Source organism: Equus asinus, chromosome 3 (assembly GCF_041296235.1).
Source record: "Equus asinus isolate D_3611 breed Donkey chromosome 3, EquAss-T2T_v2, whole genome shotgun sequence".
NCBI lineage: Eukaryota > Metazoa > Chordata > Mammalia > Perissodactyla > Equidae > Equus > Equus asinus.
In genome coordinates, this window is record NC_091792.1 from 72,129,383 (window position 1) to 72,155,986 (window position 26,604).

Below are 26,604 nucleotides of genomic sequence, written 5' to 3' on the forward strand. Positions count from 1 at the left end.
GGGGCGGTCCTGGCGGATGTCTCAGGCTCAGAGAGGCTGCCTGCTGTGCTGCCAGCTTTCAGGGGCTGGAGGGAGGGACAGCTGGCTCAGTCCAGGGTCAGAGGGAGCGAGAGGCCGCCCGCATCTCTACCTGCCTCCCGGCGGCGACTCACCTGGTTGTGTCTCACCTGGTGAGAACTCCTCCCTTCTCTCCCCAGCTCCCTGTACTGGAACGACCTGGACACCACACTTTGCTGTGGGAGGGCAGTGGGTTTGGGGGACAGTTGAAGAGCCTCCTGAGTTCTCCTTCTCTTTTATACTGGGATCGCCTGTCGAGGCTGAAATTTGCAAGCGTTGGAAGAAATGCAGGGCAGCATTTCTTTGTAGGAGTTCAGAGCGATGGCCCCTTACTTTTCATGCCATGCTGAGCAGGATGGTTTGGGGAAGGATTTGGTCTATGATCATAAAGCGGTTTCAGAGGGAAGCAGAGGTGTTTCCTGTCACCATTGGGTCCTGCTCATGTTTATGCTGTTGTAAACAGCATGTCATGATTGGCATTAAGTTTCTGGGTAGATAAGGTGATGTTCTTCTGCTCCCTGGAGAAGGGAATGTCGTTTAGGAGGTCGCTTAATGGCTTTCTCTGCGGAAGGGGCCGCAGGTGGTGTTCTCTGCCTTTTGAAGGTGCCCATCAGATTCTGGGTCGGCACAGTGAGCAAACTTTTGGACTTAATAACAGGTCACTGTGTGAAGCACTCTTGTCACTTTAGCGCTAGTATCTGTGTGAACGATCTGCATGGATACTTACAGGGTAACGTCTTGCTGTTGCTTTCAGTGCTACAGCAGTTGTTAAGCCAATGAGATGATGCAGGGACGTGTCAAGCATAGAACCTGGCAGACAGCAAGTGAGAAATGGCCCAGGAGGGGCCATCTGCCCTTCATGGAGGCATGGCTTCCAACATGATGACTCATCCATGGAGGAAAGTGGATCGGTGCTCTCAGGCTTTCTGTGATGACATCTAGGTGAGCACAGCATTTTCACAAGTGCTGAGGGGACGTGTGATAGTGTGAGGGAGCCTTTTTATTCGTAGTTACTTTAGGGGCATCACTAGGGAAAATAAGTTATAGAGAATGTAGTAACACCAACTCCTGCCAATACAGACTCTGATTCTGGAAGGAAATTCAGAATCGAACATCTTTCTCTGATGTATCTTTTCCAGTGTTTGTGCTTAATCAGGGGGTCTTCATTCCTCAATAGTGTTTCCCTGTCTTTCATGGTTTATTCTTTTTCTCCCACTTTGGGAATGTTTGTTTATCCTCATTCAAAAATTTGTTTCTGCAGTCATTAAAAAAATCTTTTTTTCCAGCAATTAACGTATGGTAGGCACCAAACTTTATTCTGGATGTTAAGTAATGACTAAGACACTGTTTATTCTCACAAGGCACTCATTGGCTAAACATGATGGGAGATGTAAAGAAACTGTAATATCCTGAGGTGATATTGAACTCTGGTGAAGTTTATCCAAAGAAGTTGACTCTTCAGTGAGAGTTTAGTGAAAGCGTCACAGACAAGATTGTGACTGTGCTTAGCCTTGAACAGGTGTTGGAATTCTCCCAGGTGGTCGAGAGGTGGGAGCACTCCAGGATGAGCAGGGAGGGGAGGACATTTAGGGCGTAATTAGACTGTAAGGCGTGTTTATAAAATGACAATATGACATTGTAATTGTAATGCAGATTATTACTATCTGACCAATACTCAGTAGCAGAGGGTGGGAAATGAAACCACATGAGCCTGGTCTGAGAGAACACAGTCAGATGAAGAAAGAGCCTTATATTTTGGCCACAGGATTGTAGTTTGATTCTGAAATTAGTGGACAGTAAGTGCAGGTTTCATGCAACGGGACAGCCGTGATCAGGCCTGCTCTCTGTAAAAGTCACCCAGGTCAATGTGAGGAACAGACTGTTGCTGCTTTCAAAGTGTGAGAGAGACTGAGGGACGGAAAGAGCACAGAAACCCTGAGAGTGGAAGGAGAGGAGCGGGTCTCTGAGGGGTGAAAAATAATGTATCCAAAAATTCTGACTACTTTTTCTATTACCTAGTGAATTTTTGCTAGAAACAATGCCAGAAATGTTATATTCATCATTTAAATCTCCCAGAAACTATGAATTTGGTATCATTATCCTATTTTATGAGGAATGTGACTGACTGTAGTGATAGTGCTTGTGCAGGGCACATAATGGAGTCTGGAGACATGTTCACAACTCATCGTTTCCAGGTATTTTGCATTTTGCTAGTACTCTAATATTTAATTAACTTTATTTTTTGAACAGTTGTATAGTTACAAAAGGCTTGGTGTGATACTACAGAGAGTTTCCCTCAGCTCCATTCCCAGTTTCTGCTCTTATGAACACATCCTGTCTGTTATCCTACACTACATTTAGTCCTTTCTGCCTAGCCTCCCCTGGCTGTGACAGGTTCTCAGGCTTTCATTGTTTTTGAAGAATTTGGTAGTTTTAGGGAGTAATGGTCAGGTGTTTCATAAAATTTTCTTTAACAGAATTTCTCTGTTTCATTCTCCTGATTAGATTGGGATTATGGATTTGGGGCAAGAAGATCAGAGGAGTAATTTGCCATTTTCATCTCAGCATTTCAAGGGTCCATGCTCTCCCTGTGACTTCCCCCCATTGATGTTGATGTTGGTCACCTGGCTGAGGCTGCGTTTCTCAGATGTCTCTCCTGTGCAGTTACCCTGTCCCCTCTGTCCACACCATCCCCTTTGTTGGGACTTTTGTCTGTGTAGCCCCCACTTAAGGAGTGGAGAGTGAGCCTCGACCTCCTTTAGAGCAGAATGTCTGCGTGAATCATTGGTGTTCTTCTGCACAGGAGATTTGTGTCTTTTCATTTCCTTATTATTCACTTATTTACAGTGGTGCAGTCATAGATATTTGGTACATTCTTCCGGTTATTATCCAACAACTTTATTTATTTTGTTGCTCACATTGTTCCAGCTTTGGCGATGCAGAGCTCCTTCAGTTCGCTGATGTGTCCCTTTGGCGTACCCCCATCATTCTTGACTTTTTTTGAGTAGCATTTCATTGCCTTCTTATGTTGAATGGCACTTTAGTCTCATTTTCCTACATTTCCTTGCCAAATCCTAGAATCGGTTATTTCTACAAGGAGCACTGTTTCTTTTTGTTGGAATGTGGTATTAAAATTAAGATCTGGGTACCAGGTGTGTTTGCTGCTGTCAGGACATTAGATCCTTTCAGCGGGCATAGCAAGGAAATATATATGTGTGTAGTAGCCTGTGTGTATTCAAACACCTATAAATATATCTATACTCAGCCTTCTGTGTCTATGTTCATCTAAAGTAAGTTCACACTGATGTCTCCAACTCTGTCTCCACGTGAATCATTCTAGCCTCTCCTCCTTGATTATCTGTCAACTCCTATAGCAAATAATAACCTTGTCCCCACTGTTCACTATCCCTTTGCTTATCTGCTCATTTTCAGTGCACATGTACAGAAGTATCAGCTTTGTTAACAGTACCCCCTGGGTCACAACTTTATCAGCTACAATACACTTCTTCGGCACAGTTTCTTTCATCTTCAGTTTTACAGAGTCAACTCACTTCCCAAAGTATAGATTTCTGCACCTTTTCACCCACTCCTTTCATTCAGACTGTTTCATACATTTGTAATACAGTTAGATGTTTTCATTTACTTCTGGGATTCTCTTGGACACACACTGAATGCAGATTCCTGGAGACATTATAGTCATATACAGCAGAGGGTTACAAATGGCCACATGTTGGTCATAGGCCATGGAAGGAAGAGCAAGCACTTGGCTGTCATGCAGTCCAGGAAACAGCCTAAGTGAGCAGTGCAGGCATTGAAGGAGATCTCCTTTTATTTGTACAAGAAATTCTCAAGCATTTTGAGTGTAATAACAGAAATCAATAGAAGCTAGCTTTCTAAGAAAGTAGTACATTGGTGTCTTGAGTCTTGCTTCTTCTCTAATGACAAGGATCAAACCCAGCTTGCCTCCTACTGGGAAGAGGCAGATGGATAAGAATACCAGAGGGAGGGGCATCTTCAACTCCTGATGAGCTGTGAGGCCCACAAGAATAAATGCTGACACCTGGGTGCAATTTAGCTGGGCCATGTGACTTCAGTGTGTCTGGATAAAGAAAGAAGAATTAAATCCAGCTAATTAAATCAAATTTAAGTCTTAATATCCTGAAAGGCAATTTTACTGCTAATATGAGTGTACTAATATTACAAGTATTAGCATATTTAGAATCCAAGGATAGAAGGAAGAGCTAAAGGAGACAGTGGGAAAAGCTTACTTCTCTCACCCAAATTGATTGCATTTTGGAAGTTAAGAGCTGTAGGAAAGGATGCAGCCCACATTGGCTGTCTGTTCAAAGCATTATATTATTTAAAATTTAACATTAATTTTTCAAAACTTCCAAACTATTGTTTTTGTTGAAAAAAATCTTAACATTAGTCACATAAAGGGAAAGGAATCTTCTGCAGTGATGTCACTCTGACATCCCTGTCACCGTGCCTGTGTGACACAAGCTCCATGTTGCTGCAATGCCGACAGATGTCGAATGCTCTCCTTGCTCTATACTCACTGCCGACCACAGAGAGGGCACCATAGGCGGCTGCACAGTGTTAATAACACACACTGAGTGTGGGGAACTTTATGAAAGGCACAATTACATCCTTCATAGGTGTTTACTCACTTCATATCTTATACGGCCATCTTACAGATGAGGGAGAGAAGTGTGAGACATTAAGCACCTGACTTAAGCCCAGACAGCTAGTCCAACAGCTGGAACTCCTACTTGTGTTTTTCTGATGCAAGAGCCCACCCACTGTTATGTTCTCACTATGCCCAATTTATTCTGTTGTTGCATGTCTAAATGTCTCCAACTGTTTCTTGATACAGTGTTTCAGAGACGTCTTTATATATAAAGAATCATCTTACCTGACTGAATGCAGGGGAATACCTCCAAATTTTAAAAACATTTTACTTAATTAAAATAAAAGTGATATCTGATTTCTAATAGATTTATACCAGTTTGCATAGCTCCTAGCACTTTACTGTTTATTTAAAAACACATAGATTTGGATTACTTTTTTGTTAATTTTTATTTCTCTACTGTATTATTTTAAATGGAATACCTTCATATGTTTTTACCCATCCTTTTGCACTGTTATTCATAATTAGAATATGTCAATAAAAGGTTTACTTTAGGACAGGATAGCATATATAGAAATAAAGATTCTTGTTACTAAATGCCATGACGTCATATTTCTGTCTCTTTCCATACAAAAAAATTCAAAACAATTTCAAAAAATCATAAATTGCTTTGTACACCCCAGAAAGGAGACTTGGTATAAATATATTGCACAGATGAAGTAACTCATATTTCGTGTCTTTTAAAGGATTAATGGCACTTATAGACTACAACTCTCGCTCAAGTCACCTCAAAAACTTTTCATATTATTGATTTTTTTATTTGTTTGCTTTAATTTAAGATGTTCATTGGGCAATAACTCTGTGGTAAGTTTATTCTAAAAGTTTTATATTCCATCTTGGAACCCTGATACACAGATTTTTAATGTCTAAGTATAGCAATGCTGGCCTGGAGGGAAATACAGACCTGGAAAAACTTCACACTCCTCTATTCTAATATACATATGGGGAAATGAAAGTCCATGATGAGAAAAAATCAATTAAAAAAAGGAAGAGATAATTATGTAGTCATTTATAGGGCTACTCTAACATCCTTTTCTTGACTAGTGTCTTTAGGACATTTTTTGCCATGATCCACTGCAAGAAATATCTGTAATAGACATCATAAACACATACACAAATCTAAAATGATGGTCTCACATCTGGACATGTGAAGGCACAGATTAGGAAGGGTAACCAGATTTCACTAAAATTTTCTGTTAAAAAAAAATACTTTTATTAGAAACTGCAGGCTGTCGTGTAGTAAAGTGTGTTCACCATCTAGCAGTGTTTCCTTAGGGCAGGTATCTCCCTCCCCTCCTCCAACCTGAGGCCACCTCTCACTGCCCCAGCTCAGAAATGCAAATATACTCTGCTTACCTGCAACCACTTCCTAATGGCAATATCTCTTGCTTGTCAGACATTTATTTCCTTTATTTTCTGATGTAAAGTGTCAAGTTTTTCCTCACACTTTGCACCTGCACCAAACATTTTTATTCTACATTCCTGTTATGAGGAAATATGTATGTATAACCATGCATATACACATATGTACAAGTACACATATACATATGAACATGCGTACCTGTGTATATGCAAATGTACATATTTGTGTATATATATGTGCATATATATATACATACACACACACAGATATATATATGTTTGACTATGAAGTATCAGCTAACATAGTATCAAAACCATAGGGAACTTAACCATCTTTGGAGAAATGCATGTCATTTCCTTCCCTCTCTCCAGAACTTTCAGCTCAGCACTAAGCATTCAGTTTGTTGTTCTTATGTGCCATCAAGTCAGCTCTTACTCCTGACGACCCTATGAATGAGTGCTGTCCACAATGCCTTGTCCTCAACAACCGTACTCAGTTCCTGTAGACTCGTGCACATGGCTTCCTCTATGGAGTCAATCCGTCTTATGTTTGGTCTTCCTCTTTTCCTGCTGCCTTCTACTTTCCCCAGCATTATTGTCTTTTGAAAAGACTCCTGCCTTTTCGGGATGTGCTCAAAGTCAACAAACCTCAGTTTTATCATTTTTACCTCCAGGGATAGTTGAAGCTTAATTTACTCTAGGACCCACTTGTTCATCTTTCTGGCAGTACAGGTTATCTGTAGAGCTGTCCTCAAACACCATATTTCAAATGAATCTGTTTTGTCCTGTCTGCCTTCTTCACTGTCCAGGTTTCACACTCATACATAGCAATTGGGAATGCAAGGGTGTGGATAATCTTGGCCTTAGTCTCTAAGGACACTTCCCTACATTTGATGTTCTTTCCAAATTCTCTTATTGATGCCCTTCCAAGTCTCAGTCTTCTCTTGATTGTTTGGCTACAGTCTCCATGTAAATTGATGGCTTAACCAAGGTAAACAAAATCTTTAACAATTTCAGTGTCTTCATTGTCTATGTTATAGTTATGTAGTTCTTCTGTAGTCAGGATTCAGTAAGTCCTCAGAAAATACTTGCTGAATTGGACTGAGTTTTCTGTCCTAGTTCTTCATACCAACAAGCTTTCCATCATCAGTTACAGTCTTACACAATAGCTGGCCCATGCATTCTGATTCTTTTCTCCTAATGCCGCATTAAAACCTTCATTTCATCATAAGGATAATGATCGTTATACGAGACTAGAGTTTGATTCATGGCCTTAGTCAAATTATTCAAACTTTCTTGGCTTGCGTGCTAAAATAAAAAACACAGGAAATCTCCTTCTTAAAGAATAAATGCAAAATTTCTATCTGGATTTCCTCATTCTATTTTATCTATGAGGAAGATAATGCATCGGAGTTTGTAGCACATTTCATATTTCTGTAATGAACAATTGCTTTTCTAATGACAGATGTCTATTAAAAGATGGCATTTTGATATTTAAGCCAAAGCAGGATATTGTAGAAAGATATTGTAAGTGTGATCATTTTTAATGACAGATAACTAATGAACTATCACTTTTATAATGGCAGATAACTACCAAAAGGTGGCAATTTGATATTTAAGCCAAAGCAGGATATTGTAGAAAGGATCTTGTAAGTGTGATCACTTTTAAAATTCACTGGCAGCAGGGAGACAGTGCTATGGATCAGGGTAAGATCCTCCAGGACTTGAACAAGGAGGTTACTGAACAAGAAAATCACAGAAAATCCTTAACTATTGGATAAAGATAGCTGTGGTTGAAGTTTCACGTGCAATATGTCATTTAAATTAAAGACAAAAGAGTGTCTTAAAATTTTAGTTCTTCAAGTATAGTCTCAGCAAAGAATAAATTAACATAAGAGAAATATGTAGCCTAATTGATATATTTTGTTATTTCAGGAAAGAGATGAGGGAATATATGAGGAGAAAGTAGATGTTCTTCATAAAGCATGGACATGAAAATCAAAAACAATTCTTTGTATGGATGTATGCTTCCACCACATTCTATGGGAAGAGACAACCTCTTTGATGATTTTAAAAGCTTTTAAAAGCCTAGTTAGTGATCTCACAAATAGATAAATTCCACTTTGAAATAATTTATTGACTACTTGATTAGAAACTCACCAAGACACCAGCTAAGGCTTCACTGCTTAGCAGCTACAAGAACTTCAGTATGCCATTTCATCTTGTCCTGAAGGTGGAGTATGCATATATATGCAAACATATTTGAAAGCATATTATATATGGTCTTTTACCTTCAAACCTGTGGTATTTTATATTCAATTCAGCCACATCTCATCTTCTGCCATAACTAACACACAGTAATCTAATAATTGCATTCATTAGGATAATTGATTTGTTGTTCTCAATTACAGCATGTCCTTACACGCTTTTCTGATTTCTTATTTGCTTCTCACTATTCTCATCTCTACCAGATGAATGGTGGAGAGTTGGTGGGAAAACTCCTACTTAGCCTTCAAAGCCTATTAGATCCCACGTCTCCCATAAAAACCTCAGTGTTAATGCAAGCCTCAAAAAAATGAGTTTAAATTGTTCACTCCTCTTCAAGTTTTTGAAAAAGTTGGGCATTCATTGCTTAAATGTTTAGTAGAATCCACTAGTGAAACCCTCTATTCCTGGGCTTTTCTTTGTTGGGAGGTTTTGTTCCATTTCTGCTGTCATGCTTCCTTGATATTTCATGTTTCTTGATTTTCAGCATGTTAAGATTTGCATTGCTGTCTGCATGTACGAAGACATGGTCCCCTCCTCTAGTGTTTGCTGACTGGCTGGGGAGAGGAATGCCTTCCCTCGGCTCTGTTAGTGATCCTAAGGCATTTTCAGAACATATATATATATATATATATATATATATATATATATATATATATAGTAAAACCTCCAACTTTGTTCTTTTTCAAAACATTTTTGTCTATTGTAGGTTCTTCACCTTTCTATCAGAACCTTAGAAGTGGTTGTCAATTTCTACAAAAGCAATTGCAGAGATTTTGATTTCACAGCATCTATAGATTATTTTAGGGAGAATTGACATGGAACAATACTGAATCTTCCAATTCATGAACATGGTGTGATAGGCATTCTCAGAATGCCCCAAGATTCTTGTTCCTGGTGCATGAACCCTGGAAACATCTCCCTTTGTGTGTGCATTGAAGGATTTAGCTCTCAAGACTAGGATACAATTTATGAAAAATGAGGGTATTTTGCAAATGTAATTAAGGTCTCAATTTAGTTTAGAATCTCTGGGTTCACTCCAGAGAAACTTGGTTCCAAAAGGGATCCCCTCACAGGGATTTTACCCCATGGGGAAAGGAACAGAGGAAGACCACAGCAATCCTCATCACTGCCATGATCATCTGCAGCCTTTGAGATCAAGAACCCCACAGTCTTCACCAACACTGAGCCCAGCTCATGGAGCTGCCCATAGCTTCCAGTGCCGTATCATCTGCCCAGGGCTGAAAATGTTATTTTTGTGAGACCTGTTCCCAAAGCCTGAGTCACTCCTGCACCCACTCTTCCACTCTTCCTTCTGTCTCCCACTCTCCAGCATCAGGAGTCACAGTGCTATGCCCTGTGAAGACCAGAGCTGCTGCTGCACTGCCCTCTGCCCCTCAGCTGAAAGTCACAGGTTTGACCCACCTATCACTGGCCTGTGCTGCTGCTGCTGTGTGCCGCATACCTGAGTCAGGGAATTGAACAAAGACTTAAAAATTATAATAAAGAATGAAAAAGAAATTCTGGAGCTAAAGAATACAATGATTGAAATAAAAAGTACCTTTGAGGCCTGCAACAACACACTTGATCGATTAGAAGAAAGAATGTGTGAAGTTGAAGGCAGATCTCTTGAAATCATCCTGTTAGAAGAGGAAAAAAAAAAAAGCAAAGAATGAGAAACCGTGAAGAAAGCCAATGAGTTATGTGTTACCATTAAGTGAGTGTTTGTTTTTTGCATTATGGAAATCTGAGAAGGAGAAGAGAAAGAGAAATAGGCAGGAAGCTCACTTGAAGGAATATTAGCTGAAAATTAAAAATCTGGGAAGAGATATGGACATTCAAGTACATAAGGCTCCAAAATACCTGAACAGATTCAACCCAATTCCAATGTGTGTATGGATTTTCCCTACACAGCCAAGCAATTCTCCAACACCAGCTGGGTGTCCTAAAGTTTGACTCAATGCTGACACTCTCTATCTGGAGACAGCCTTAGACACCACAGGTTAGGAGCTCAGTCCCACAGACTGCTTTCCACCTCAGAGGCCAGTTGCAAGTCAGGTTGTTACCTATGCTTCTGACCAACTGGTTGCCATTCAGAGGTTCCCCTGATCTCTTCCTGGGCTCAATTAATTTGCAAGAGTGGCTCACGGGTGTCAGACAAACATGTTACTTACTAGGATACCAGTGTACTATAAAAAGATATAACTCAGGAACAACCAGATGGAAGAGGTGCATAAGGCAAGGGATGAGGAAAGGGCGTGGAGATTCTCTGAGTGCATCACTCTACCAAACCTCTTTGTGTTTACCAATCTGGGAGATCTCTGAACACCATCCCTATGGGTTTTTATACAAGCTTCACTACATAGGTATGAAATCATTGGCCACTGGGGATTGAGTCCAATTTCCAGCCCCTCTCCCATCCCAGGAGTTTACGGGTGGGACTTAAATTCCAACCCTCTAACCACATGGCTGATTCTCCTGGCAACCAGTTCCTATCCTTAGCTGGAGTCCAAAATCACCTTTTTAATATAACAAAAGACACTTTATGGCTCTTAACACTTAGGAAATTCCAAGACTTTTAGGAACTCTGTGTCAGAAATATGATGAAGGCCAAATATATATATTCTTGATCATAAATCACAATATCACTGATATAAACAGAATCTTGATGGAGCCTGGATTGGAGTTGTGTCAGGATGCTTCCAGTTCTCAAACTCTTGCACAGTGCTGCTCAATCAGAGATGATTTTGCCCCTGGGGATATTTGGCAATGTCTTAAGGGATACAGCAAACTCATATAATCCACGTGACAGTATCCACTAAAAGTATTTATTCGGTTCCCAACGTCAACAGTAAGAAGGGAAGGAAACCTTCCCAGACCAGCACTTCTCCAACTTCACGTGCATACAAATCGACAAAGTCTGTACTTCAAATGCAAATTCATCAGGTCTCCAGTGGGCCCAGGGACTGTGCGTTTCTAACAAGCTCTCAGGTGGTGCCAATGCTACGGGTCCTGGTCTGTGGGTCACAATATGAGTAGCAAGGCTGTGGACCTGAGTAAGAGGTAGTTTTAGGTCTTCTCCACCCAATCTTCTTTGCATGTAATATTGAAAGAACAGTTTTTCACTCACTCTACAGGTAGTGATAAATTGTGCTTGACTCTTTTAAATATGAGGGCTCTTCAAGGACATCAAATAATATATATCTGAAATAGACTTTGCAGGCAGAATAAGGGCCTCCAAAATACTGTCCACATCCTAATCCCAAGAACTTTTGAATATGTTGGTTTATATGGCAAAATGGAATTCAGATAGCAGGTGGAATTAAGTTACTATACATTTACCTTAACATAAGAAGGTTGGCCTGAATAATCTGGTCAGACTAATGTAATCATGATCATCCCCTAAATGTAGAGGAAGAGGAAGAATTGGAGTCAGAGAAATATTTGAAGATGTTGTGCAGCTGGCTTTGAAGGTGGACAAATGGCCATGAGCCAAGCAATGCAGGTGGCCGCTAGGAAGTCTAAGAGAAAAGGAAATTTATTCTTTCTTGTAGCTTCCATAAGAAACCTGGGACTGAAGTCATCTTGATTTTAGCCCAGTAAGACGCATTTTGGGCTTCTGAACTGTAGAACGTTACGGTATAAATTTGTTTGTTTTAAGCCACTAGTGTGGTAATCTGATAAGCAGCAATTGTAATCTAAAGCAGACATTCATCTAAAACTGTTTTGCTCAAGGAAACTGATGTTAAGCTTCTCAACTCATTCATTTAGATTTTCTTCGTCAAGGCATTTTTTTGTTGAAATCCCACCTTAAATAAGAAAAGAATATTAAAGTCAATTTGCAGACATGTGGCTCCCTTAGTGCAGAGAATTTCTCATTGTCTAAACATAAATGTGTTTCTAGCTGAGGCCTTTTGAGTCTTTAAAAGAGGAAGAGAAATTCATCATTAAAATTAAGGTCACTCGTTCTACTCTAAATCTTTGTGCCAAAATTTTTACATTCTTTCAATTTCATGTTTCTTTAAATGTTTATTATTTTTATCCTGTTCCTCTTTCTCTCAAGTTTTCTTTCAACCAAGAAGATGGGATTATCAATGGGTCTGTTTTTGTGTGTGTGTATGTATACACAAAGACAGTCCTCAACTTACAATGGTTCAACTCCTCATTTTTCAACTTTACAATGGTGAAAAGCAACACATATTCAGTAGAAACTGTACTTTAAGTTTTGAATTTTGATCTTTTTCCCAGAGAAGTGATACATGGTACAATACTCTCCCATGGGGCTGGGTTATGGCAGCAAGCCACAACTCCCACTCAGCCATGTGATGATGAGGGTAAAGAACCCAAACACTTACAACTATTCTGTACCCATACAACCATTCTGTTTTTCACTTTGAGTACAGTGTTCAATCAATTACATAAGATAGTCAACACTTTTTTTTTATTGTTGTGCTTTGCTGAGTAAAATTTGCCCTGAGCTAACATCCATGCCGATCTTCCTCTATTTTTTAGTATGTGGGTTGCCAGCACAGCATGGCTGCTAACAGAGCAGTGTAGATACGCACCTGGGAACCAAATCTGGGCTGCTGAAGCAGAGCACACTGAACTTAACCAGTTCAGTGGGCTGGCCCATCAACACTTTATTTTAAAATATATCTGTGTTGGATCATTTTGCCTAACTGTAGGCTAAGGTAAGTGTTCTGAGCACATTTAAGGTGGTCTAGGCTAAACTATGGTGTTTGGCAGTTTAGATGCATTAGATGTATTTAAATGAATCTTTGAATTATGACACTTTCAACTTATGATAGGTTTATTGAGATGTAACCCCAGTGTAAGTGAGAAAGATTTTTACATATATATATATAAATACATATTAATATTACATATAACATTAATGTTAATATAAAACTATATAGAATTCTATATAATATAAATATATAATTAATGTTATATAATATATTATAAACAAACAAATATAAATTTTCCATTTTTTACATAATTACACTCCAATAAAGTAGAGTTAAAAAATTCTAGGGGTCCATAGCCCAGGGTCAGGTCTTGAGCACAGGTAGCTGAGTTATAAGACCTAGGAGATATATCTTATAACTTGGAAGAGAGAAAAATGTCTTATACAGAGATAGGAACTGTGAAATTAAATTAAGGCCATTTTCACTTGATAAACTATTTTTCTCACAAACTCTAAGTTTTAATCTACATATATAAATAGAGTGAACTATCATACATTTCTTGAAGAAGAAAGTGCAAAACAGCTGCACACAACAAGATGGATGAGCTTCAGAGACAATGTGAGGAATCACAGCTGAATATAGACTCATGAGGAACACAGCAGAGATCAAAACAACTCTCCTCCACACTATCTCATTCGATAATCAAGGCACTTTACTACCAATTGCTACTACAATGGCTTATTAGGCACCAACAGCTAACCAATACAAAAATAAAAACAAACAGAAGTGAAGGCAAGTATAATAATATGCTTCTTTTCATTCTAGTCATTTGTCTCTGATATTTGAAGATAACATTCATGGTTACTCTGTTACTGAAGATTATTTCAGATAAATGTGTTAAAATTTGACTCCACTGAGGTTCCTTTCCATGTAAGCAGGAGAAGGTGGAAGGACATGCAAGTTTGTTTAAAACCTGTGACTCTGAATCACATGACGGGGTGGGAATTCAAGCTCTCTAGTGAGTCATCCTCTCATCAGGAGGAGATAAATACATACATGTTATTTAATGTGTGATATTGATATTGTTGTTCACTGCCCATTTAGTGGTTATGACAAAGTTTTTACTGCATTTAGAGTCATGGAAAGTGTATGACTTGTGGCAGCACTGGAAGTTTTCAAGATGAAATGAAGATAATTTAATAAAAAATGTGAACACACCAACCAATTCAACCCAATGAAAAACCCACTTACACACAGGCATCAGTCTCTCAGACTTCAATGTGTAGATGTATAGCTAGAAATGGAAATATTTTACTTAGTAATACAAAGTATCTTACAAGTCTACTTCATCACACTTAAGCTCTACTCTGATTCAGAGGTCAAATAAAGTCAATGTGTTTATTCAAATTTGTGTTTGTGTAGACTCCACTCAGAGACATGTCTTTAGTAATCATTTTGCTGTCACTATGGAGGCACTTTGGACACAGATATGAATAAGGGAACAGGATTCTAACGAGGAGAATAAAACTCAAAGACTACCTATCAAACACTATATATATAGAAGTCTACATTTTCTGGGTAAGCAATTGGGGTAGTGATATGCAAAGGAATGATGTACAAAAGTGTGTAAAATAGTGGTCTCATATTTTCCCCTATTATAAAATTATATAAATTGCCTTAGTTGTCAATTGTAGTTTTTTAAAAATATGAGTAACACAACTCATCACTATTCTATAAGGAAAACAAGGGAAAAATTTTGGGGGGTGGTATATGTCATTACAGAAGAAATTATTTTTAAGAAATTCATGTTGTCCATGAAAGAAATGGGAATTTTGAAATATTTCAAACACAAAGTTGGCAAAAACTTTGATAAACAGGAAAAAAAATAAATATTAGAAAACTGTTTCTATATCAGAGTGAGTGAAAGCTTAACAGAATGAGTTACTTAAAATTGTAAAGAAGTTCAAGTCAAAGACATGGACAAATATGGAAAAAAGGGCAGGAACAATTTTTACTTGCATTATACAATTAAAGAAAAGCAATTTCTGGCTCAGAAACTTTTAGCACTGCAATCAAGGATACTTCTTCTGACCCAGGAGAATTATTCCTTTTATAGCTACCATCTCAAAGAATGATTTCAGAGCCTTCTTTATGTCTTTATTCCTCAGGCTGTAGAAGAAGGGGTTCAGCATGGGTGTGAGCACAGTGTACATCACTGAGGCTGTGGCACTGGAGTGTGAGCTGTGGGTGGCAGCAGAGCTGAGGTACACTCCTAGGCTCGTACAGTAAAATAAGGAGACAACTGAAAGGTGAGATGCACACGTGGAAAATGTTTATACTTTCCCTGAGCTGATGAGATCCCACGTATGGAGAAAACTGTCTTAGAGTAAGAGTAAAGGATACCAACCTGGGGACCACCAGCCAGCAGCACAGCCGCAACACATATCACCATGTTATTGAGAAAGGTGTCAGAACAGGCAAGTTGGACCACCTGATTGAGTTCACAGAGAAATTGGGGGATTTCCACGTCGGTGCAGAAGGACAATCACAACACCATTAAGCTTTGTAACAAGGAATAAAAGGCACTCACGGACCAGGAGACCAGAGCCAATAGTCTACAGAGGTGGGCGTTCCTGATTGCTGAGTAGTGCAGCAGATGACAGATGGCCACAAACCGGTCATAGACCACTATAGTCAGGAGAAAGTTATCTATTCTTACAAATAATATGTAAAAATACACCAGGAGATGCAGCCTTCGTAGGTTATGACTTTGCCCTGCATCTGGATGTTCAGCAGCATCTTTGGGATGGTGGTGGAGGTGAAGCAAATGTCTACAAAGGACAGGTTGGAGAGGAAGAAGTACATGGGTGTGTGGAGGTGGGAGTCAGAGATGGTGGCAAGGACACTGAGCAGGTTTGCAGACACAGTGATCAGGTACATGGAGAGGAAAAGTGGAAATAGAAGGGACCGCAGTTCTGGTTCCACTGAAAATCCCAGAAGAAGAAATTTTTAAAAATATGTGTGATTCCCTGGTTCCATGTGTTGAAGGTGACTATTAGGAAATAGAAAAATAAATGACTTACTTTCACACAAGCAAGCATTAGTAACCTAGAATAACTGTGATATCTATATTTAGAGTCAAGAAATTTAATTTCCAAATTTTGTGTATGATCTCGTCCGCATTAAGGCATCTCCAGTGCTACTTCTCTTGAGGAATTCCTTTTCCACCATCAAACTGTTCCTCAAACATAATGTCCCTAATGTTTTATTGAGTATCTTTCCTGCATTTGAGTCATATATATTGAATATAAGCCATATTCCAAGCACCATCCAGAAAATAGAACCTAGAAAAACAAAGTCCCTAATCTAATGATGGAGAAAGAATATGACCAAATAAAAATAATGATACAACATATACAATGGTGACAGACACTGATAAAAAGGTGGCACGTCAAAAGGAGACAGTGGATGGGGGTGTTATATTTTATTGGGAGTTGAGGCAGGAGCTGCAAGTGAGGTGACGTTTTAACAGAAACCTAAAAGAAGAGTGAGTGGAGACACAAGTTTCTCTGAAGAAAGGTGTGCCTGGCAGAATTACCAGCCTTGCAAAGACCCTGAGAAAGACGATTGCTTTATAGAATCAAGATACAAAATGTGTCTAGGGGAATGAGCAAGGCATAGAGTGATGAGATGGTGTGAGAAAATGTTGAGGAATGAGGTGGCCTCCCTGCTGCTGCTGAAACCTCAAGAAAATGGGAGACCCTTGTCCATATCATGGAAAACTTACACTTTATTAATCTGGTTGCAAAGGAACCCTGTGAATTACAAAGGCTATCCTCTCAGCACCTTGTCTGGATGAAGTTCTGGACCCTCTATTCTAAGGGTTACCTTGCAATATGTGAGTCCAGGTAGCCCTGTTCTGAGGACTGCTCTCAGTTCACAAGGATCACACGCACACACAACACAGTACACCTAGCCACCCTCCTCTGTGTTCCCTCTCCATCACTGTTTAGGCTGTGAGTGGCCAGAACTCAAGCTATCCTGATCACGATTCTATCCCCCAAAAAAGTTAGAAATGGCATCCATGTATTCCTATTGCAACCTCCCATGACAAATAAACTTGGGGCTCCATAATGAAGTCTGCATTTTCTGCCCTGTATTTAAAGAAATATAATCAGTTCAATAAACGTAGAGGGAGAGAGAGTAATAAAATGGGAATGAGGAAGAAAAAGATTTAATAAGCTCAGGTGCTTCCTGAGAGACAGTGAGGAAGAAAAGATTTCACTGGTTTCTGGCAGCACTCCAAAGCTGATGACATTCTGTTGATGCCAAGCAAAAATAATAAAGGAGAAAAAATAAATTTGTCCAAAAGACAAAAGTAGTGATACATTTGTAGTGTGGAACACTTTACAAATTGAAAATCCCAAGTGAAAACTGACCAAAGAAACTAAATAATTCACAAAATAAAATATACAAGAAAAATTGGATATTTTTAAAATCAAGCTGTAGAAGCATTGTCTTCCCTTTGCCTATTCTGTATACATTTGCCCAGTTGCTTTTTCCATGATTGGGTAGCAGACGAGGAAAGTGCCTTCTCATTTCTCCTATGTGTGATCTTCTCTTTGTTTGTACATTAGGTTTCATTCTTTTTTTGACAAACCCAATGTGAACACTGTAGGCCTGATTATTGTCATCAGACGACCAGCAAAGGCCCCCAAGACCATGCTCTACAAGGTCCTGAACCTGCCGCAGCAAGTCCATCCTGGTACCTGATGGGCTCTTTTTCTATGATTGATCCCTGAGCACATGGTGTCACACACACATTTATTTCATTGCACTCTGCCTTCACCACTATAATGCAAGATCCAAACAAGTAGGGCTTCACCAGTTTTGTTCACCTTTTCTTTTCATAAATGTATGGTATGTTAATATGTGTAGTCTATAGGACCAAACTTAAGTAAAAGTAAAGCCATGAAATAAAAAGAATGGCAAAGAGAATGAAACCAGGTTAAAGACAGTGGCTTCAAAGTAACTGCATTAAAGGAAATTGAGTGGAGCATCAAAAACTAACAAAACAAGATATAAAATAGCAATAATTTAACAATAACAATATGGCTAATTAATTAAATTGTCAAAAGTATCAACATAAAAGAATATAATGTATAATGTTCCTAGAAATTATGGCAGATAGCAGATGCTTATTTGTTGAATGACTCAGGAACTAGGTGTCAGTATATAAGTAAATTTCCTATATGATACAGTTGTAGTTCAATATATGAGGAAAGATTGGATTGTTGAATAAGTCTTGTAAAATGGATATTGACCTGGAAGAAAAGGAAGTTGTTTCCCACTCAGTCATATCACAAACATCTCTGAGGAATCAACTACTATGGTAAGAGTAATTGATACTTTTTAGGTAAACCTCTAGAAAACTATATATAAAAATCTATGGAGGGGCCAAATCATCTTAATTAAGACAAGAAACTCAGAAGTAAGAAGATAGACATATTTAACTAAATATAGTGTAAAACATAGTCATGGCCAAAATATCCCCCCAAAGTCAATAGAGACACAATAAGTTTTAAAGATCATTTGAAAAGCTGATTAACTCTAGAATAACATGCTAATAATATATGGGCATATGAAATTAATAGACAAATCAAATGGTGATTAAATATCTAAATCTTTGGTCAAACTCAGCAATAGTTTACAAAAAAACAAGAAATTTCTTTCAAACACATTACCTCAGGAAAACACGTAAAGAACTATCACATTGATTGGGGTGGAAACTTAAACAGGTGGCAAGAGGGTACTCCAATTTTCCTGGCAGAAGTGTTAAAGTGTCATGACTTTGGGGAAATAATCTGAAGACACCTATAATAATTAAAAGTACAGATATTCTTTAACTCAGGTTTCTCAGTCTCAGCACTATTTACATTTTTTGGGCAGATTATTCTCCATGGTGGGGTCTGTTCTGTGCGTTGTAGGCTGTTTAGAGTGTCCTTGGCCTCTGTCCACCCTTCCCCAGTGTGACAGCCGGTAATGTCTCCAAGCATCACTCAATGGCCCCTGGAGGACAAAATCGCTCCTGATTGGAACCACAGTTTGAATTTAACAATCCCAAAATATTTTTGTAGCATTGCTGTAATAGTAATTTCAGATAAAGATAATGAAAGACTTCGTAAAGTATGAGTAAATATTGTGCAACCACTGAAATAATATATCATCATTTCCCTGGTTCATTGGGAGCAAGTCTGTAAGAAATTATTGAGTAAGAAGAATAATGGCAGACAAGGTTAAAAAAAAGGCTGCTCTAAAATGCAAAGGAAATTTATGTTGTGCTTAGTGTTCTATTCACACATTTGTATAAAAGTATATGAATATGTAGATGTGCATGATACAGAAACAGAAGTTTTAAATGAAAGTAAAATCTTAGGGAAAAATGTTAGTGAGAATGAAATTAGGTTCACATAGTAGTTTCAAACAACTGTATGTCACAGAATTGGAGGAAAGTCTATAACTAATTCATATGAAGACATAAAATAGTAATAGTTTAATAGCAACAAGGTCACTAATTCAAGATTAAATTGTCAAAGATTTAGAGATAAAATCATATACCAAGGGCTCTTCACATGTCTGGGGGAAGTAATATCTGTTATAAATTCATCCTATATAAAGATACATGGATTCAAACATTTTATGGAGATATATGTTATCTTAGACATAGGGTAAAAAAAGTCTTCCTAATGATGAATGCCTTCCAAACGCCTAAATAAATGTGAGTTTCAGAAATAGATCTAATCCCCAAATGGCAAAAGGAACAAGGAGGAGTAACAGAAATGTGAAAGCAAGTTGGAAATATGTAAAAGAATAATTTATTATCTCTAAGGAGGTAGAAGAACTTTCACGGTCCTTTTCCTTTAAGGCAAAGATTCACAAGTGAAGAATATTGAAATGACAGCTCAAGTATTTCAGTAAGAAAATAAACAAATAAAAACAAATGGAACACAAAAAATCTGACTGACAGAATTGACCAAACAAAATTTATGAACTCACACATTCTCCACAAATACACCTACACACACATAGGCTAACTAAATGACACCGCCAGTTGGGGACAAAAACAATTTTTTGTTTGAAAGAATGCAATCAAAATGATGAGTAAAAACACTCTGACCCCACATTATAAAAGCAAAAAACTCACACAGATAATTTGCAATAGAGAAAGTAACTGGCTAACTAACCTACATTATATACGACCTCACAGGTAATGAAACAATTGTAAAGTAATGCTCATCAGCATACTCCTTTTACCTATTAATTTTTTTATGTGAATACCCAGACTGAGAGAAGATACTGCGAAATGCACGTCTCACTTACTGCCACTGCAAGGACGTGTCTGCAAGCATTCCATGGTCTGGGTCTTCCTCATCAATTTGGAAACACAGTCAAAGACGCCCCATCTTAAAAATAAAAGATAAGCACTCATTTCACTGTATATCTGCACACAGCTAATACTCTACTTCCCTGCTCCCCTTAATTAAAAAGACCCTTGGACTTATGTTCTACTCTCATTTAAGTGTCAAAAATGACACTTGCTTTGCCAGTTTCAATGTTCACTTCTCTTTTGAGCATCATAAATACCTTAATTTAGTAATCAAGCCAGCAAACACCAAGCAAGCTCTGATTCTCTCTGGCGCTTTCCTGAAATACATACTGGGCTCTCAGACTCACCGGGAGTCCCTGAGAGGCAGGTCTGTGTGTGGAAGTCTGAATTCCTCCCTGGATGGTTGATGATGGAGACTGAAGCTCTGTCCCCTGACAAGACAGCAGGAAGGAGTCAAGGTTTCTGTGCCCAAGGCAGACCTAGGACTCCAAAAGAAACACTGTCATCCTGTCCAGCCCAAGGTTGCACGCCCTGGGGCACTGCAGCATAGGAGATATTTGTAGCTCCCTATGTCTGTTCATTAGGCACGTTTTCCTCCTGTTACTCCCAGCCTCTAAGTACGTGATTTCCCTATGGGACACTGGTCTGGACAGAATGGAAATTTTTCTTGCTGAATCTTTTATCCTAGGAGACTGCGCTACAGGCCAGGTGAATTCAGTTTTTATTACTTATTCTCCACAAACTCTGCTGCTCCAGATCTAAACGTCCCAGCGCCTCATCACGACTCTGAGTTTTAGTTTTCTCAACAGTATAATACTGAGGTATTTGTCTGCTAGCACTTTGGATCTTCAAAGGCTTGACTTCTGATGGGGACATAACCCCTGATATCTATACAAAATTGCAATTCTCCTCTTAAGAGGAGCAACGACTTTATTCCTTTAATATAAAAACATAGGCACTAAGCTCTTTCTTTTCATGACAATATTGCCAAAACAATCAGGAACTTCATACTTACGTCACAAATTCACAGATGTCATTAACTCCTCATCATAAAATGCTTATCAATTATAACAGATACATTTAGATTTTATGCACCATAATTTAGCACACTGAAGTGATGACATGACTTGATTTTTACAATAGTTCAGTCTAAGAGGTGGTACTGTTACGAACCCCGTTCTCCATTATAGAGATGGGGCTCAGAGAGATTTAATGTTCTGCTCAAAGGTATAAACAAAATATGGGGTGGAGTCTTGATGGAAATACTGTCAGGATGCTCCCAGTTCTCAAACTCTGGCGCAGTAGTTCTCAGCCAGAGGTAATTTTGCCCCTGGGGATATTTGGCATGATCTAAACAGACGCTGCTCATCTCCTATAACCCACAGGACAGCTCCCGACACAAACAATTATCTAGCCCCAAATATCAACAGTGAGAAGGCTAAATGACATATTTTAGACCAAGATTTCTCCAACTTCATTGTGCCTAACCACGTCTTGTAGTTGAAATGCAAATTCTAATTAATCAGGTCCACAGTGGGCCCAGGGACTGTTCCTGTGTTGAATCATGTGTATGTAGTTTTAGGGCTTATACACTAAGAATCATCTCTACATATAAATTTGAAAGGAAATTTTTCTCTCAGTCTAGAGGCTGTAATAAATTCTGTCTTTGATTCTGTTAAATATAATGGCTCTTGAGTGAATTCAGATAATATATAATTGAGTCATAATATGTAGTAGGCAGAATAAGGGTCTCCAAAAATGTCCACATCCCAACCCCAAGAACTTTGGAAGATGTTAGCTTACAGAGCAACGGATTGATGTACTAGTGGAATAAAGTTTCTCTTCCCTTACCTTAAGATAAGAAGATTAGCTTGGATTATCAAGGTTGGGCTAATGTAATGACAATGGACCTCTAAATGTGGAAGAGAGAGGATGAAGAATTGAAATCAGCGGGCTATTTGAAAATGCACACTGCTGGCTTTGAAGATGGAGGAAGGACCCTGCGCCTGTGATCACAGTTGTCCTCTAGAAACTGAAATAGGAAAAGAAATGCATCCTTCCCTGCAGCTGACAGAAGAAACTCAGCCCTACATTCATCTTGCTTTTATCCAATAAGATCGTTTCAGGCTTCTGAGTTCCAGAACCTTAAGATACAAAGTTGTTTGTTTTAAGCCACTAGTGTAATTTGTCACAGCAGCAACTGGGATCTAATACAGACATTTGCCAAATAAAAGTCTGTTCAAGGGAACTGAGTTTAAGCCCCTAACTTCATTCAGTTAGCTTCCCTTAGGTAAAACCATTTTGTGTTGAAATCCCACCTTAAATCATTAAACAGAAAAAGAAAATTAAAGTCAATTTGGAGATATGGCTCCATCATCTGGTACAGTGAATTTTCCATTGCCTAAACACAAATATGGTACTGACTTTGAGGCTTTTGGGGCATTAAGATAGAAAAAATAATTCGTTATTAAAATGAGGGTCACCCATTCTACTCTAAATATTTATGTCAAAATTTCTCTTCTTTCAATTTTTCTTAATTCAAATATTCATTCTTTTTCTTTCTATCCTCTCCAGCTTTCAAGTTTCCTTTCAACATGAAACATGACATTATTAATGAGCCTCTGTTTACATATATGTGTGAATGTGTTTATTTGAAAGAAAATTGTATATGAACACACACACATACATATCCACACACATAGTCCTCAACTGTGAAAGAGTTTTCAAAATCAAGTATTTCCACACATTTTATTTATTCCCCATAGCATCCATCCGATTCAGGTTTGTTATCCCAGCTTACCATCAGAAATAAGGTAAATAAGGTTCAACGGGATTCAGTTTTTTATGATTACATTACAAAGCAATTAAATGTTTATGTACTTTCTTGAATTATATGTAAATGGACCCATGAAGTATTTATACTTAATTTTTGCATGGTTCCTTAAATTCAGCAAATTTTGCATTTTATTTATTTATTTTTTTGGCATTTGTAAAAGTTTAATTGGATAGAAGAATTCTTATTTAATGTTGATCCTGTAGGTAAAAATTACTTGACTTTATTTATTCCAAATCTATTGTGGGTAAATCATCCCATGTTCCAGGGTCATACAAGACACTGCTCTACCTTGAGAAGCCCCCAGCTTTTTATTCTTCAATTAATTAATTAATTAGTTATTTTTTGCTGAGGAAGATTCACCCTGAGCTAACATCTGTTGCTGATCTTCCTCTACTTTTTGTGTGGGTCACCATCACAACATGGCCACTAACGAGTGGTGTAGGTCCATGCCTGGGAGCTGAACCTGGGCCACTGAAGCAGAGTGCACTGAACTTAACCACTAAGCCATGGGGCCAACTTCTAATTTATTTTTTAAAAATTATTTTGCTGAGATCATATTGGCTTATAACATTGTATAAACTTCCGGTATATACAAATTTTACACTTTAATATATGCAGTTTATTGCATGTCATCATACTCCAATAAATTAGTTTGAAAGAAAAAATCTAATGATTCAAGACTCAAGTTAGGATCTAGAGCACAGGGAGCTGAGTCAGTTTAACGGGGTTGGGAGATACATCTTCTAATTGGACAGAAAGCAACATGTCACATGCGTAATATAAAAACAACAGAGTTAAGGCAGTTCAGATTTGATAAATTCTTTGTTTTGGAAACTATAAGATTAACCTACATAGATAAATAAACTGACATAAATTGGTACAAAACAGAGATGCTGCAGTCTCACAACATCATGAATGAACTACAGGCACACAATGCAGAGACTCACAGCTGAGTACAGACTCCTGAGCATCTGAGCAGACCTCAAAATAACTCCCCACCATATAATCCAGTTCAATAATAAAGGCGTTATGCTAATCCACTTGATTTAGGATGGCTTGGCATGCAGCAATAGCTAACTGACACGATAATCAAACAGTAACAAGCGTGATTGTAATAATCTGCTACTTCTGCTTTTCACATATGGTCTGATATTGAAAACTGCATTCATGATTATTCTGGTATTGAAGTCTATTTCATATAATTGCACTAACAAGTGGCTTTATTGAGGTTGTATTCCACAGAACTTGGAAGAATATGCACATTTGGGCAGAGAAACTGCTGACCCTGAATTGCATCACAGGGCAGGAATTCAAGCTCTCTTGTGAGTCATCCTTTGATCATGATGATTGAAGACATTCCTGAGCATGAAGGAGCTACTAAATGAATGGCCTTGGTGTTGTCCATTCACTGTCCCTTTAGTAGTTATGACTAAATTTAGAAAAGGGGAGATATTTCATAGAGCAATAGGAAGAGGCATATTTGTAGACTGAACTAGAGGTTTTCAGGTAGAAACAGGAAGATACTTAATAACAGAACATGAAATACTCCAACCAGTTCTTCACTTCAGCGAACAACCCCTCGCTGGTGGCCAGCCATCTTCTTACTTCAATGCGTGGATGTAGAGCACAAAAAAAAATTAGTGTGGTAATAAAACGTGTGATTTAAAATTTTGCTTCCTCATTTTTAATGTCTTTTCTGATACTAAGACCATATTACATCAATCTATGTACGCAAATTTGCCTTTCCATGTAGACTCCACTAGAAGACATACGTTGGATAGTCAGTTTTTGCCAGGGACCATCATGGGCATTGTGGACACTGAGCTGAATAAGACAAAAGCCAGGAGGCCAATTATAAAACTGCAGCATGTAAAAGTCTATGTTACCAGTAAGAGCTAAGAAGGGAGTGAAATTCAAAAAAAACGTGGACCCAAAGTGAAAACTGCAGTTTCATATTTTGCTGAAATGAATTATATAAATGCCCTTAGCTGTCATGTGTAGTTTTTTTTTTTTGTATGATTAATACAATTAATGACTATCCATTCAGGAAAACTAAAGAAAAGTTACTTGAGATGATAGGTGACTTGAGAAGAAATTATTATTAAGCAACCCACATTTTCCCAAGAGATAAATGAGAATTTCCAAATATTACTGACCTAAGGTAGGATAGTTTGTGAAAGTAAGAAAATGGTCAAGGGGGAGAACTGCCTATACATCAGAGAGAGCAGAAAGCTTCCAATAGTGAGTTATACAAATTCTATAAATGGCGGAAATCAAAGAAATGGATATTCCAGGAAATAATTAGAATCTGATCAAGGAATAGTAATTTCTGGTTCTGAGGCTTCGAGATCTGCAATCACGGACAATTCTTCATCCCCCAAACAATTTGCTTTTGTATACCTACCATCCGATTGACTCTTTCCAGAGCCCCCGTGTGTCTTTGTTCCTCAAAGTGTAGATGAAGGGGTTCAGCATGGGTGTGACCATTGTGTACATCACCGAGGCTGTTGCACTTGAGTGTGACCTGTGAGCAGAAGCAGAGATAAGGTACACTCCTAGGCTTGAACAATAATATTAGGAGACGATTGAGAGGGGCCCGACAGGTGGAAAATGCTTTATCCTTCCCCTGAGCTGATGAGATTCCACATATGGAAGAAACTATCAGAGTAGCACTAATAGATACCAGTGAAGGGGCCACCATCCATCAGCACTGCTGTAAAATAGAAAATAAAAATGCTTAATTAAGAAAAGTGTCAGACCAGGCAAGTCGGGCCACCTGTTTGATTTCCCAAAGATATGGAGGATTTCCACATTGGTGCAGAAGGACAGCTACAAGGTCATTAAGCTTTCTAACAATGAATGCAGGGAACTTATGAACCAGGACACCAGAACCAGCAGCTGAAAGAACTGGGGGCTCATGATGACCATGAAGTCCAGGTGGTGGCAGATGGGCAAGAAGTGATCACAGGCCATCACCGTCAGATGAAAATTCTCCAACACTGCAAACAGAATGTAAATATACATCTGGTCGAAGCAGCCTTTATGAGTTACAACTTTGCTCTGTGTCTATATATTCACTAGCCTCTTTGGCATGGGACGGATGTGAAACAGACGTCTACAAAGGGCACTTTGGAGAGGAAGAAGTACGTGTGTGTGGAACTGGGAGTCTGAGATGGTGGCCAGGATGATGAGCAGGTTTCCAAACATGGTGATCCAGTATGGAGAGGAAAAGTGAAAATATGAGTGGTACCATTTCTGGTTCTTTTCATAATTCTGAAAGAAAACATTTTGAATTTTGAGTATCATTGCCTGGGACTAT

The 26,604-nt window shown here is 38.5% G+C and overlaps 1 long non-coding RNA gene and 1 pseudogene across 2 annotated transcripts; both read right to left on the reverse strand.

Moving 5' to 3' along the window:
- Nucleotides 1-3,864: 3,864 nt before the first annotated feature.
- Nucleotides 3,865-25,812, reverse strand: LOC139044810 (uncharacterized). Of its 2 annotated transcripts, none has more exons than XR_011502070.1 (4): nt 20,797-21,161; nt 20,443-20,525; nt 9,936-10,014; nt 3,865-4,156 (listed from the first exon to the last, which is right to left on the reverse strand). It is a non-coding gene; the product is annotated as an uncharacterized lncRNA (long non-coding RNA). The 2 variants fall into 2 exon arrangements; XR_011502071.1 differs by lacking the exon at nt 20,797-21,161 and adding an exon at nt 25,690-25,812 and having other exon boundaries at nt 4,027-4,156.
- Nucleotides 15,050-16,235, reverse strand: LOC123281842 (olfactory receptor 7A17-like; annotated as a pseudogene).
- Nucleotides 25,813-26,604: the final 792 nt, after the last annotated feature.